Source organism: Zootoca vivipara, chromosome 7, assembly GCF_963506605.1.
Source record: "Zootoca vivipara chromosome 7, rZooViv1.1, whole genome shotgun sequence".
In the NCBI taxonomy this organism is placed as follows: domain Eukaryota; kingdom Metazoa; phylum Chordata; class Lepidosauria; order Squamata; family Lacertidae; genus Zootoca; species Zootoca vivipara.
Genome location: NC_083282.1, coordinates 93,837,596 through 93,850,855, shown reverse-complemented (window position 1 = coordinate 93,850,855; position 13,260 = coordinate 93,837,596).

Here is a 13,260-nt window from a genome sequence, read left to right as displayed (position 1 = left end):
CCACCATGCAATTCCATTTGCTTTCCACTCACTAAACCCCACCTTGGAGCACATCCTGGCTTTGAAAAGATCTCTCTGAATGCCACCAGCCATGGCGGAACAACATGCCCACTTGGGACTAACTGACCTACAAAATCACCTTACCCCATATACGACCCCTCAAAGGCTTCGGTCGGCGGAAATGGCACTACCGACAGGCCCCACTTGGAACCCTTCCTGTAAGAACTCCGTTGTTTAGTCTGGCAGCACCAAGACTTTGGAACTCCCTGCCTATTGATCTCAAGCAGGCGCCTTCGCTGTATTCCTTTCGGCACCTGCTAAGAACATTATTGTTCAGACAAGCCTGCCTAGGTGCTTAGGCAGTTGATGTGAATTGCTTTAGTACCTCAACTTTGCATTTTTTCTTGGTTTTTCTTGGAGACTTGAGAGAAAAAGGGAGTCCTCCATACCTACCACAACAGTACGAAGCCTTTTGAAGGTGTCGCTCCAGTATTGCAAGATCCCGTCCCTGCTCACGGTCAGGAATCGCCCAGGCGGCGAGCGGCTTTTCCTTGCCCTCTCCAAAAGCCCCCTGTTCTGGTTTGGGAAAAACTGGATCTTGACGATTTCCTCAGAGTGAGCCCTGGAGGAAAAGGAAGAGGGGGAAGGAAGAAAACAGCTACAGACACATGCGGTATACTGTGCTTAGGAACATAGCAAGCAAACTTAAAACCATATAATTTTTTTATTCCGTCAGGCCTCTGCAGGCAGTTAAGAGTACATCTCCCGGCAACAGCGTATTGATGCTTAACCTTTTTTTGCCTTTAAACTGTTTTTAAGTTTGTTTTTATGGTTTTATTGTAGGGCATCTGTTTTTTACCACGGTAAGCCGCTTTGATGTGTTTTGTGATTGTGGCATATCAATGCTTTTATTAAAAAAAAAAAAGAGATCCGTCCTCCTGTGAGATCAGAAAACCATGCAAGGGCAAAGGAGCATTTGCCATCTGTTATGTACTGAGCTGAATCCTAGAACAATAGGATTCAGAATCAGCAGTCTGATTGGTCCGCAGGAGCTACCCAATCCAACTCCAGGTGGAAGTGAATCCGCAACCTGATTGGCCTGCAGGAGCAGCCAATCAGGCGGCTGGCAGAAGTGAATCTGCAACCTGATTGGCCCACAGGTGTAGCCCTGAAGTAGCCAATCACGCAAGGCCCATTGTGTAAATAATGTATATAAGCAGATGGTTTTGGGAAAAGAGCCATTCTTCTCCTCCTTGATGACTATGAGCTGAATAAAGAGCATGAAATTCACTCTCGACTCCGAGTATATTTCACCATCATAATTCATAGGTGAGCGTTTTGAGACCATGGAGAGCACAGGATTCATTTCAGTCCAAGTGGAAAGCAATTCCACCATCCAGGAAAGCTCTGGGCTTGTCTTAACTAACCCCAGGCTAAGTTCCCATCAGTGTGTCCTGTCTGTCCCAGCACAGAATCACCTCTTAATCTAAATTGCAAAGTGAGCCTTCCTCCTCATGACTGTGCTCAGCCTCCTCAATTTCTGGCGCCATCAGCCTGCCCTTTTGCCCTTCCGCATCACAGACGCAAAATCTCGTCCTCTCCCTTTTATGAGGGTCAACCAAAAAGTCACAAAATAGTGAGTACTGCAAGGACCACAATAGCTCCAGGACCGCCTCTCCCCAGATGAACTGGCCCACACCCTGCAATACCTTCTGTGGCCCTTCTCTGTGCCTCCTCCATGAGACACCCGGAAGGCTGGCAACACAAGAACAGGGCCTTTTCTGAGGTGACTCCCTCTTTGTGGAATACTCTCCCCAGAGAAGCTCGCCTGGCACCTTCATTCTATACCTTCAGGCACCAGGCGAAAACGTTCCTCTTCAACAAGACCTTTGTCTGATTGACATCTGATGCTCTTTTAAATGTGTTGTGGGAGGGCTTATTGGTACACTTTTGTTTTTGTTGTGTAGTTTGTGTTTTTTACCTTGCATTTTTATGTTGTGATCCGCCCTGAGGTCTACAGATGAAGGACGGTATACAAATTAAATAAACAGAAAGTGAGATTTCAGGTTCTTGAAACATTTTTATGTTTTGATAGTCTGCTGGGGGCTCCCCAAAATGGTGGGGAGGCCCAGCCAGATGGGTGGGGTACAAATAGTGTAATAATGGTTGTGTTGATGATGATTTTGTTGTTTGTACCCCCCCCCAACTGGCTGGGGTGCCCCGGCCACTCGGGGAAGCTTCCTGCATATATAGAAACATAATTTAACATTAAAAACATGCACAAACGTTCAACTTCCAGAGATGTACAGCAGCTATATTTTTGTGCTTTTATTTTGTAAACCGCCCTGTGGTCTTTGGATGAAAGGCGGTATACTAATTAAATAATAATAATAATAATAACAACAACAACAACAACAACAACAATAGCAGCAACTGGGGACACCAACAGGGGGGGAAAGTTCCTTCAGTAGCACCTTAAAGACCAACTAAGTTTTTATTTTTATATGAGCTTTCGTGTGCATGCACACTTCGTCAGATACACTGAAACAGAATCCACCAAACCCTTATGTATATTCAGAGGGTGGGGGTGATGGGAATGGGTGATGGGCTGATGGGAGTGGTAAACCTGTAGATGGCTGTTAACGACTGCTGATGACTGCAATTGGTCCTGGGGGGGGGGGGAAGCAAGGGCTGAGGCGCTAAAGAAAGTTTGATCATGCATAATGAGATAAGAATCCAATGTCTTTATTCATCCCAGGTGGCTCCATGGTTTTAAGCTTGGTAATGAGTTCCAATTCAGCAACTTCTCTTTCCAGTCTGTTCCTGAAATTTTTGTGTAATAAAACAGCTACTTTGAGATCTTGTATAGAATGTCCTGGGAGATTGAAGTGTTCTCCTGCTGGTTTCTCTGTCTTGTGGTTCCTGATGTCAGATTTATGTCCATTTATCCTTTGGCGTAGGGTTTGGCCTGTTTGTCCAATATAGAGAGCTGAAGGGCACTGTTGGCATTTGTAGGGGGAAAAATGTTTGCCATTGACGCCACAAAGTCTGTATTTGTTGGCAGACTTAAGACGGGGTGTAGGAGGTAATAGGAGAGTTGCACAAGAATCTCAGGGCGGCCTTTTGCAAAGTCATCGAGAGCAGGGTTGGATTTTGCATTCATCCCTAGAGGGCGAAGAGCAACATTCCATCTCAGGCGGGACAGGAATCCTTTGCTCCTGGGGACCAGGAGGGGCAACATCTGTCTGAAAGGTGAACGGGGAAACCACCTCCGTCAAGAAGTTAAACCAGGGGTTCCCAAAAATGGGAGGTAGCACCCCACAAGGGGGCAGTGGGATTCCCAGGGGGTGGCGTAGGGGGGACAAGGGCAGCAGTGGGGGGGGGGCTTTCAGGGTTTGAAAAGCTGGTCTTGCTGGTCACTTCCTTCAGTTTTGTTAAATTAATTAAACTGAGTAGTTTCGATTGGGTTTTGGGGGAAAACGTGCAATTGATCGTTCGTGTCTTGAATTTGATCGTGCTATTATCTTCCTCAGCGGGTCATGCAAGCCAGCTCCTGCCAACCTAGCAGTTCGAAAGCACGTCAAAAATGCAAGTACACTGGTACCTCAGTTTATGAACACAATTGGTTCTGGAAGCCTGTTCATAAACTGAAGCGTTCATAAACTGAAGCAAACTTTTCCATTGAAAGTAATGGAAAGTGGATTAATCTGTTCCAGACGGTCTGCGAAGTACTTAAACTGAAGCGAACTTTCCCATTGAAAGTAATGGAAAGTGGATTAATCCGTTCCAGATGGGTCCGTGGAGTACTCAACCTGAAGCGTACTTAACCTGAAGCATGGGTGTAATTGGTTCCCGAAGTCTGTTCATAAACTGAAGTGTTCATAACTGAAGCAAACTTTCCCATTGAAGGTAATGGAAAGTGAATTAATGCGTTCCAGATGGGTCCGTGGCGTTCGTAAACCGAAAATTCGTAAACCGAGGTGTTCATAAACCGAGGTTCCACTGTAGATAAATAGGAACCGCTACAGCGGGAAGGTAAACGGCGTTTCCATGTGCTGCTCTGGTTCGCCAGAAGTGGCTTTGTCATGCTGGCCACATGACCTGCAAGCTGTACACCGGCTCCCTCGGCCAATAATGCAAGATGAGCGCCGCAACCCCAGAGTCGGTCATGACTGGACCTAATGGTCAGGGGTCCCTTTACCCTTTACCTTTAGGTGGTGATGGAGCGCCCTCCCTTCGGATGTCAAGAAAATAAACAACTACAGTATCTGACTTTTAGACGTCACATGAAGGCAGCCCTGTTTAGGGAAGTTTTTAATGACTGGTGTTTTAATGTATTTTTAATATTTTGTTGGAAGCCGCCCACAGTGGCTAGGGAAACCCAGCCAGATGGGTGGGGTATTTATTATTATTATTATTATTATTATTATTATTATTATTATTATTAAATTGCCAGGGGGCACACACCCTATTCCCCCCTCCCCTGCTGCATTTCCCAGGGAATTCCCCTGGGAAGAGGGACGGCTCTGGGAATGGCAGCTCCACCTGGCCTTAACCCCTTCCCTCCTGCCCAGAGGACAAAGGGACCCTTACACGGAAACCGGTTTCATGGTCGTCTGGAACTCTGGAAGCACCTTATTTTTCAGCATGTCGTCTTTCCCTCTGTATTCACGCAGCATGTAATTCAGATACTCCTCCTGCAGGGAGAGGAAATTGCCATGGCTATTCTCACTCGCTCCGCCTGCACGGTGCTTTCCCAAGGATTCTCTCGGGCCCAGCTAATATATAACCCGGCTGGTCCCATTCTGACATGCCACCCCAATCTTTGAGCGGCGAAAGACTGAGTTCTAGGCCCCCACCCAAGTTTGGTTTCTTTGGGATAAAGGTCAGTGGAGACTGTGGTATCTATAGGACAGAGTTCCCCAAACTTGGGTCTCCAGTTGTTGCTGAACTACAATTAATTCCCTTCATCCTTAGCCAGCAGGACCAATGGTCAGGGATGATGGGAACTGTAGACCAAAAACAGCTGGAGACCCAAGTTTGGGAAATCCTGCTTTAGGAGCATGATTGTTTTGTCTTTATGATTGTTATTTTATTTACACAAATATGGAACCTGAGCATAGGATGGGAACAGGCTTTTTTTCTCCTGCTCTGGACAGTAGGATTCGAACCCAAGGCTTCCAGTTACAAGAAAGGAGATTCCGACAGAACATCAGGAATAACTTTCCGACGTCAAGAGCTATTTGACTGTGGAACAGAAGGTTGTGGACTCTCCTTCCTTGGAGGTTTCCAAGCAGAGCTTGGACGGCCATCTGTCATGGACGCTTTAGCTGAGATTCCTGCATTGCAGGAAGGTGGACTAGATGACTCTCGGGGTCCCTTCCAATTACAATTCTACGATTCTGTGATGGAGAGGCTCAGGCCATTGACCCCTCTCCAACAGATCTTGCTTCTCCATTCGCCTCAGCTTTGGATCCAGTACAGAGTAAGCAGGTATTTCCATCTCCAGCTCCCAGCCTTCTCCACCTAGGAGCTAGGGGGTGGGGAAGGCCCACCCATTCATTCTAGGGTGACTTCTTTGCCTAGGCTTGACTACTATTGCCTTTCCCAACCTTGGGACCCCTGATATTGTCGGACTACAACTCCCATCATCCCTGACCATTCGTCCTGCTAGCCTAGGGTTGCCATATTTCAAAATGTAAAAGCCAGGACACCCCAAGTTGTTGAGGTGGTAGGAAACCACCAAAATTGTTGAGCTTTTTATAGACAAACCCCACAGTTGCAGAGCTGCTTTTCTTTTCTTTTCTTTTTTACAAAAACGCCAAAAAAAACACACAATTTTTCGATTGACTTGCCTAAGATCCAGGACAAAGTGCTGCCTTTCGTAAATTCCCCCTGGACATCAATTCCACCTTTTGAATGCTGGTAATGTCCAGGAGAATTTGGATGTATGGCAGCCCTGTGCGAGTCAGGGATGATGGGCGTCGTAGTCCAACGACATTGGGAGCCGCAAGGCTGAGAAAGGCTGGTCTAGACAGAGGGCTTAGACTGGCAAGCTTGCTCCCATACCTTCTGCCCCCCACACATCTAGGAAATCAACAAATGGGTGCCAGAGCATCTTGCAGACTCATCCTCCCCCACAACACCAATTCTATTACTCTGTAAAACATTTATTCCGTGTTTAAGGAAGTTTTTAATGCTTGATCTCTTATCATGCTTTTAATGTTCTGTTGGGTGCCAGGCAATGGGTGGGGTATAAACAATAAATAAATTGGTTATACAATTAAGGAGGGAGAAAGATTGTTTTCTGCTGCTCCAGAGAAGCGGACACGGAGCAATGGATTCAAACTTCAAGAAAGAAGATTCCACCTAAACATTAGGAAGAACTTCCTGACAGTAAGAGCTGTTCAGCAGTGGAATTTGCTGCCAAGGAGTGTGGTGGAGTCTCCTTCTTTGGAGGTCTTTAAGCAGAGGCTTGACAGGCATATGTCAAGAATGCTTTGATGGTGTTTCCTGCTTGGCAGGGGGTTGGACTGGATGGCCCTTGTGGTCTCTTCCAACTCTATGATTCTATGATTCTAATTAATTAATTAATTAATTAATTTGTTGTTGTTGTTGTTGTTGTTCCGAGGTTCATCTTTTATTTATTTGCATTTTTCGTTCCTTATCACTTTGCGGGGGGGGCGGGCGGAGGGGCTTTGTTTCATTTTTCATAAATGATCAAGCGGTATACAAATTTGTAGAGATAAATAAAAAATAAAAAATGCAGCACCAGAGAACAGGCCTCTGCCCCAAAGGGCTTACAATCTACAAGGCAGCCACGCGGACAACGTCGGGAAATCAACTAAGGCAGGGGAGGGACAGGGGGCTACAAACAAAAGGTATTGCTGGGAGCGGGGGTCGCAGACCCAAATGGGAAAAGACTACAAGCGTTTTAGAGCCGCCTTTGCCAAGCTGCTGCCCTCAAGAAGTTTTGGGTGGCAACTTCCATCAGCCGAGGCCAAAGGATAGACCAGCCCATTTATAGGATGCTGAAGGAGCACAAAAAAATGCCCAGGGTGTGCAACACAGGGCGTGCCATTCAGCATCCTGATTATCTGAGCTACCATTTAAAAACAGCAGAGCAAGTTTCTAGCCCTGAGGGCAGCAATGATACTCTTTACAGCACGAAGACCAGAAGCCAGAGGGTGGCCAAGTCAGATTTCTCAGGGAGGGCTGAGCATCTTCTGTGCCCTGCAATAACTCTCCTCGCCCCGCCTGTGCCATGCAAAACCAAAACCAAGTGAGTTATGCAGAACGACTTTTCAAAACATTGCAGAACGAACGCAAGCAGGCACTTGCCCAGTCCACAGATCCGTCGCAGTTGGTGTCCACCTTCATGAAAATCACGTCAATATCTTCTTCAGAAATGTCCCCCATGATCTTCTTCATGGCGATTCGGAATTCTTCCATGTCCAGTCCTGAAAGGCAGGAAAGCAACTGTGTAAATAATAGTTTAATTGGAAATTAGTACAACGGGTATAGTCGGAAGGATCTTTTCTTTGCCGGTTCAAACCGTGGATATCATTATGTCTTTGCCTTTATTCACAGTTTCATTCTTCTTCTTCCTCTTTGTTTTTTCTTTCTTCTTTTCTTTTCATATTTATATTCTCTATAATCTTTATAACATAGTGAATGTTGTTCTGATGGTATTGTATGCATTTTAAGAATCTGTTTGTCTAATAAAATCTTCAATAAAACACAAAGAAGGAAAAAAAGAAAATCACATCAATATCTTCATTGGAAATGTCTTCAAGGCGCTTCGGAATTCTTCCATGTCCAGTCCTGAAAGAACATCCCCCCGCCCGCCCGCCCCAAAAAGAAAATGGCAAACCAAGATGAAGGACTATGCCAAAATGGCAAAATTAACTGGGAAGCTCAGAAATCAAGAAACTTTTTTAAAAAGTTTATCATTTACTTATGAGACCACTGCAAGCGGGTTAGAACATTAGCAGGATTCTAACCACACTTGTAAAGTAATGGAAAGTATGGGAAATTTAGAAGGATAAAAGTTTGGATAAATATTGATATGCAGTTGTAAATACTAACATTAGGACCCATGGAAGGGATGGGGGGGGGGAGTCAGGAGATTCAGAGCAATCTCGATATTTGGATTTTGAACTGATGTTTATATTTTTTTTAAAAAAATGAATAAAAAAATTATTTAAATAATAATAATAAGAGCTCCCCTCCCCAGGCACAAAAGGTTCCTCTGCAACCAAAAGGGGCACCAAGACCAGGAGAAACCTGAGGGAAAGGCCCCCCAGTGCTGGTAGGACACCTGCCTTGCCTACAGAAGGACCAGATCCTCAGCCGCCCCAGGGGAAAGGACTCAGCCTGGAAGCTTGGAGGGTGGCGGCTGCTCCGTGCCAGAAGTACTAAGCCAGCAGAGCCAAGCACCTGGTTGAATTTAATCCATCTTAGTGTTTCAACTTCTTGTAAGTTTTAAAGCACTGCTGTAAATCGTTCTCGGGGGTTTTCTGTGTTGCCTTTTTCTTAATCGCTTTGAGGTGTCGGTGTATTATTAATATTATTATACTATATAAAAGGCTGATTGCTGAAGAATTGATGCTTTTGAATTATGGTGCTGGAGGAGACTCTTGAGGGTCCCATGGACTGCAAGAAGATCAAACCTCTCCATTCTGAAGGAAATCAGCCCTGAGTGCTCCCTGGAAGGACAGATCGTGAAGCTGAGGCTCCAAGACTTTGGCCACCTCATGAGAAGAGAAGAATCCTTGGGAAAGACCCTGATGTTGGGAAAGATTGAGGGCACTAGGAGAAGGGGACGGCAGAGGACGAGATGGTTGGACAGTGCTCTCGAAGCTACGAACATGAGTTTGACCAAACTGTGGGAGGCAGTGGAAGACAGGAGTGCCTGGCGTGCTATGGTCCATGGGGTCACGAAGAGTCGGACACGACTAAACGACTAAACAACAAAATTATATAATTATATATTATTACTGTATTATTATCACTGTCAATTAAATTTGTATACCACCAGGGCAGTCTCGAGCAGGTCACATGCCCTGGTGCTGAGGGGCGGAGCATGGTTTTCGCGCGGCTTTGCCACCAGGGGTCTACCTAGAGCCGGCCCTGTATACCACCCTTCCTCCAAAGATCTCAGGGCAGCTCACAGCATAAATGTACAAGAGAAAAACGCAATATACAACCAAGTGGTGTATACATTTTAGGAGACAGATAAAAATAAATATATAGCCTCCCAACAGAGCTGGCTTCCCAATCCACCAGAGACCCAAGTGTGGCTTCCCAAACTGGTGAGTTGCAGGTGAGGAATGGGGTGATGGCCCTGCTGTATGGAGCATCTGCAAAGGTGTGTGTGTTTGAAAGTAGCCCACAGAAAGTAGCCTACTGGAACCAAGGATACTCTGGTGGGTGTCTCCACCAGAGGTATTAGCAGTAAAAAAAAATATGGAAAAGAAATGCCCAACATACCAACAATTATTAATAAAAGAGCATGGTGTTGTAAAACTAAAACCATATGAAGAGATTAAGGATTACTGCAATAGTTGGCTACAATATCATCAAAGAGTCCATTTGTTTAACGAAGATTAAAAAAACAGGTTTTGAGCAGAAAATTTCTAAATTGCAAAGAGAACTATTGCAGTCAAATAAAAAAATATATATCGAAAACGTACAATCTACTCCTTGAGTGAGAATTGAAAAATGAAGTAATAAAAGAAACAACGATAAATTGGTCACAAGATCTGGGCAAGACAATACATTTAGATAGGTGGGGGAAATTATGGAGTGTTGACATAAATTTCACAGCTTTTTATTTGATAAGAGAAAATGTAATAAAAATGTGTTTTCGTTGGTGCCTCACCCCAGTAAAATTGGCAAAGATCTATAAAAAAATATTCAAACCTTTGTTGGAGATGTAAAGCGGAGGTGGGAACAATGCACCATATGTGGTGGGGGTGTAAGGTGATTAAACAATTTTGGACCAAAATACATGAGTTGAAAAGAATATTTAAGAGCACAATTCTCAAAAAGCCAGAAGCATATCTGTTAGGCTTAATAACCAACAATATCCCCAAAGATAAAAATAATATATTCCTCTATGTGACAGCAGCAGCTAGATTACTAGTGGCAAAAAATTGGAAAACAGAAAAAATACCAGAATTATCAGAATGGAGAATTAAGATCTGTGAATTTATGGAGATGGCAAAATTAACGGCATCAATTAGGGGCTTCCCCAAGCAAAAAATTAAGAGAGAGTGGGAGTGTGTAGAGATATATATGAAAAAATATGGATATGGAAATTAAGTTTAACAGAAACATAAAATGAAAGACTCAAAAGGATACAAGATGATATTATAAAGGATATGACTATTAAGTATAAATAACTGCTAACACAACAAGAAACAATAAAAAAATGTCAATAAGATCTCACATGGGTGAGGGGAAGTCGTGGGGGAGGGAAGTAGAGGGTGGTACTTGGAAAATTATTGAGAATGTGATATAAAAGCAAAATGATTGTGTTTGTAATTTGAATTATTTTGAATGATTGTGGTTGTAAGTTTATTCTCTAGTTTCTACTTCTTTTTCTAAAAACTTCAAATAAAATCTAAGAACGAAAAAAGAAAAAGAAAAACCTGTACAGCCAAGATGTACAGAATCTGAATTTTGGCTTATATACACATTTTTGCAAGCAATTTTCGCTAATGAAAAAAAAAAAAGGAGCCTCACCTCCTCCGCCATCGGTGTCCGCCTCTCGGAACATGCGCTCCAGCTTCCGCAAGTGGTCATAGTTGATCTGCTCTTCCACCTGCTTGGAGCGAGCTTCATCGTACAAGCCGGCAGCCTTTATCAGCTGCTTGTGGGATGAGCACACCGGGCCCAACATGCTCAGGAGACCCGGAAGCCTGTGCTGGGAAGAAGGAAGACACCATAATTACTCTGCGTGCCCTTTGAAGAAAGGGCCTGAGCTATCTGCCGTTTCCCTAAGTCATTGGTCCATTTCTTCAGGTTTGGTGGGAATGCCCTTTCGTTAATTTCCATTATCTCTTCAATTGCAGCCAACCCCTTTCTCCAAATCCTGCCTTAGCCCTCCTATCCTTGTGCCACAGCAGGCTTCTTACTGACCGCAGCACGATTGGCGATAGCTCAGCAATGGGAGAACCAGGCTGAAATACCCCTCAACATAGGGGGAAATAATATTTGGGATACAGCAACGTCTGAGTGTCTCACAGGAGAGTAACTGAAGGCATATCAAATAGAGGCACCTTCCAAGAAAAGTGGGCCCCTTTCTTGAACTATATTCATGGCTAAAATCGAGACCGACTGCTCAATATTCTCAGCGGAGAGTTTACATGCTTGAATGTTGAATGTGTAAGTTTATGTCTCGAGGCAATGGATAAAACAAGCATCATTAGCTGTACTGCTGGACGAGTGTTGAATGATTATTGTATTTGTATTTGTTTAAAATCCAATTTTAAAATGTGGGTTTCGGGGGGGAGGGTTTGAAGAAGAGCTGGCTTCTGGATGATGCCAATGGCCCACCTTGCCAACATCCTATTCTCACAGTGGCCAACCAGATGCCTAGAGGAAAACACAGGCCCCTCAACTGTCCCTGTTTCAGACCCTCCAAGTGTCTCTATTTTCCAGGGATGTTCCTGATTTAGAGTAGCCGTCCCAGTTGCTATGTGATCTCACTTTTCCTTAGGGTGTCCCTATTTTCATTGGAGAAATGTTGGAGCTTATCGAGTTATCCGAACCCAGAGCCGTCTAAGGCAATCCTGTACAGGGACTTTAAAAAAAAAAATGTTTCATGTTTTATTATGTTTTTTTTATTTATGTTGGAAGCTGCCCTGAGTGGCTGGGGCAACCCGGTAAGATGGGCGGGGTGTAAATAGTAAAATTATCCTTATGGAATGGAACGTCCCTGTTTTCATCGGAGAAATGTTGGAGGGTGTGTGATTTAATCAGGACATCACATTTTGGGGTGCCATGCTCTCAGGCGAGATTGCAGCCCCGAAAGAGGCATGTCCTGATTTTCCATTGGGACATGTAGTTGGTGAGTATTGTGGGATGGAACACTGGGGCAGACAAGTCACAACAGTTCCTAGAGTGTCCACTAACAGGAACTCACCTGGAGGGACACCTGACTACAGGTCAGTTCCTGTTCCCTCAGACATGCAAATGAGTTGGATTAGACAAAAGCCCTAGCCTGCAATCACTCTCTCTCTTAGCTACTTCCTCCTTCGATGGGAACACATCTCCAGAGAATCTCCAGTTAGCATGGTTCTCACTCTAGGCCTGCAGCCAAGAGTGAGACCAAATGGAGTCTTACTTTACTAAGTAGTCTCTAGATATATATGTACTTGTAACTTTTCTAAGCAAGCCTGCCTTTCTGAGATTATGCTGTAACTCAGGATGAAACTGTAAGTAAACTCTATCTTATTTTATAAACACTGTGTTGTGTATTTCTTTTAAGAGGGACAAAGGGGACCTTTGCCAGGAAGTGTAATATTGTTATAGAGATTCTAGCGAATCTAACGCACATGCTTTGCTGCGCACAAAAGGGGAATGTCACTCTGCTGATATTGGAAGCTTGCTAACACAAGCTTGGATAGGATCTATCTAATAATATATCCTAATCCACATCCCTAACATTCCCATAAAGGGTTATTACGGCCCAGGACTGCGTATTTTTGTGTATTTTTGAAGGATTGCTTTGGATTGTGATTTTGAACTGGGTAGGATTTTTTCAGTTAGAACTTCCTGGTGAGCACATGGTCTATTGTTCTCCAGTGTGCCTAGGGGATTAGCTACCCCTCCCCTCCCTCAGAGTTTACAGCACTGAGAACTCAGAGGCAGTGAAGATTATTTTGCATTTTGAGATATTTTTAGAGATTTTGATTTTGGAATTTTTGGCAAATTTTTGAATTTTGAGAAATTTTTAGAATTTTGAGATTCCAAGATGGCTTTTGCAGATTTTGATAGTGGAGTTAAGCCAGGATTCATGGCTCTAGATGATGACAATTATGTATTTTGGAAACAACGCCTGATAGCATTTTTAGATGCAAGGAATGTTTTGGATGCCATTGAAAAAGCTATGCCCACTGGCACAACAGCAGAGGATTTAGCCAAGATAGCAAATTGGAAACGCATGAACAGCGAGGCCAGATACATAATTTTGAGTGGACTTCGCAACAGGCATCTAACATCAGTTAATAGCAAAGATGATGCAGCTAAAAT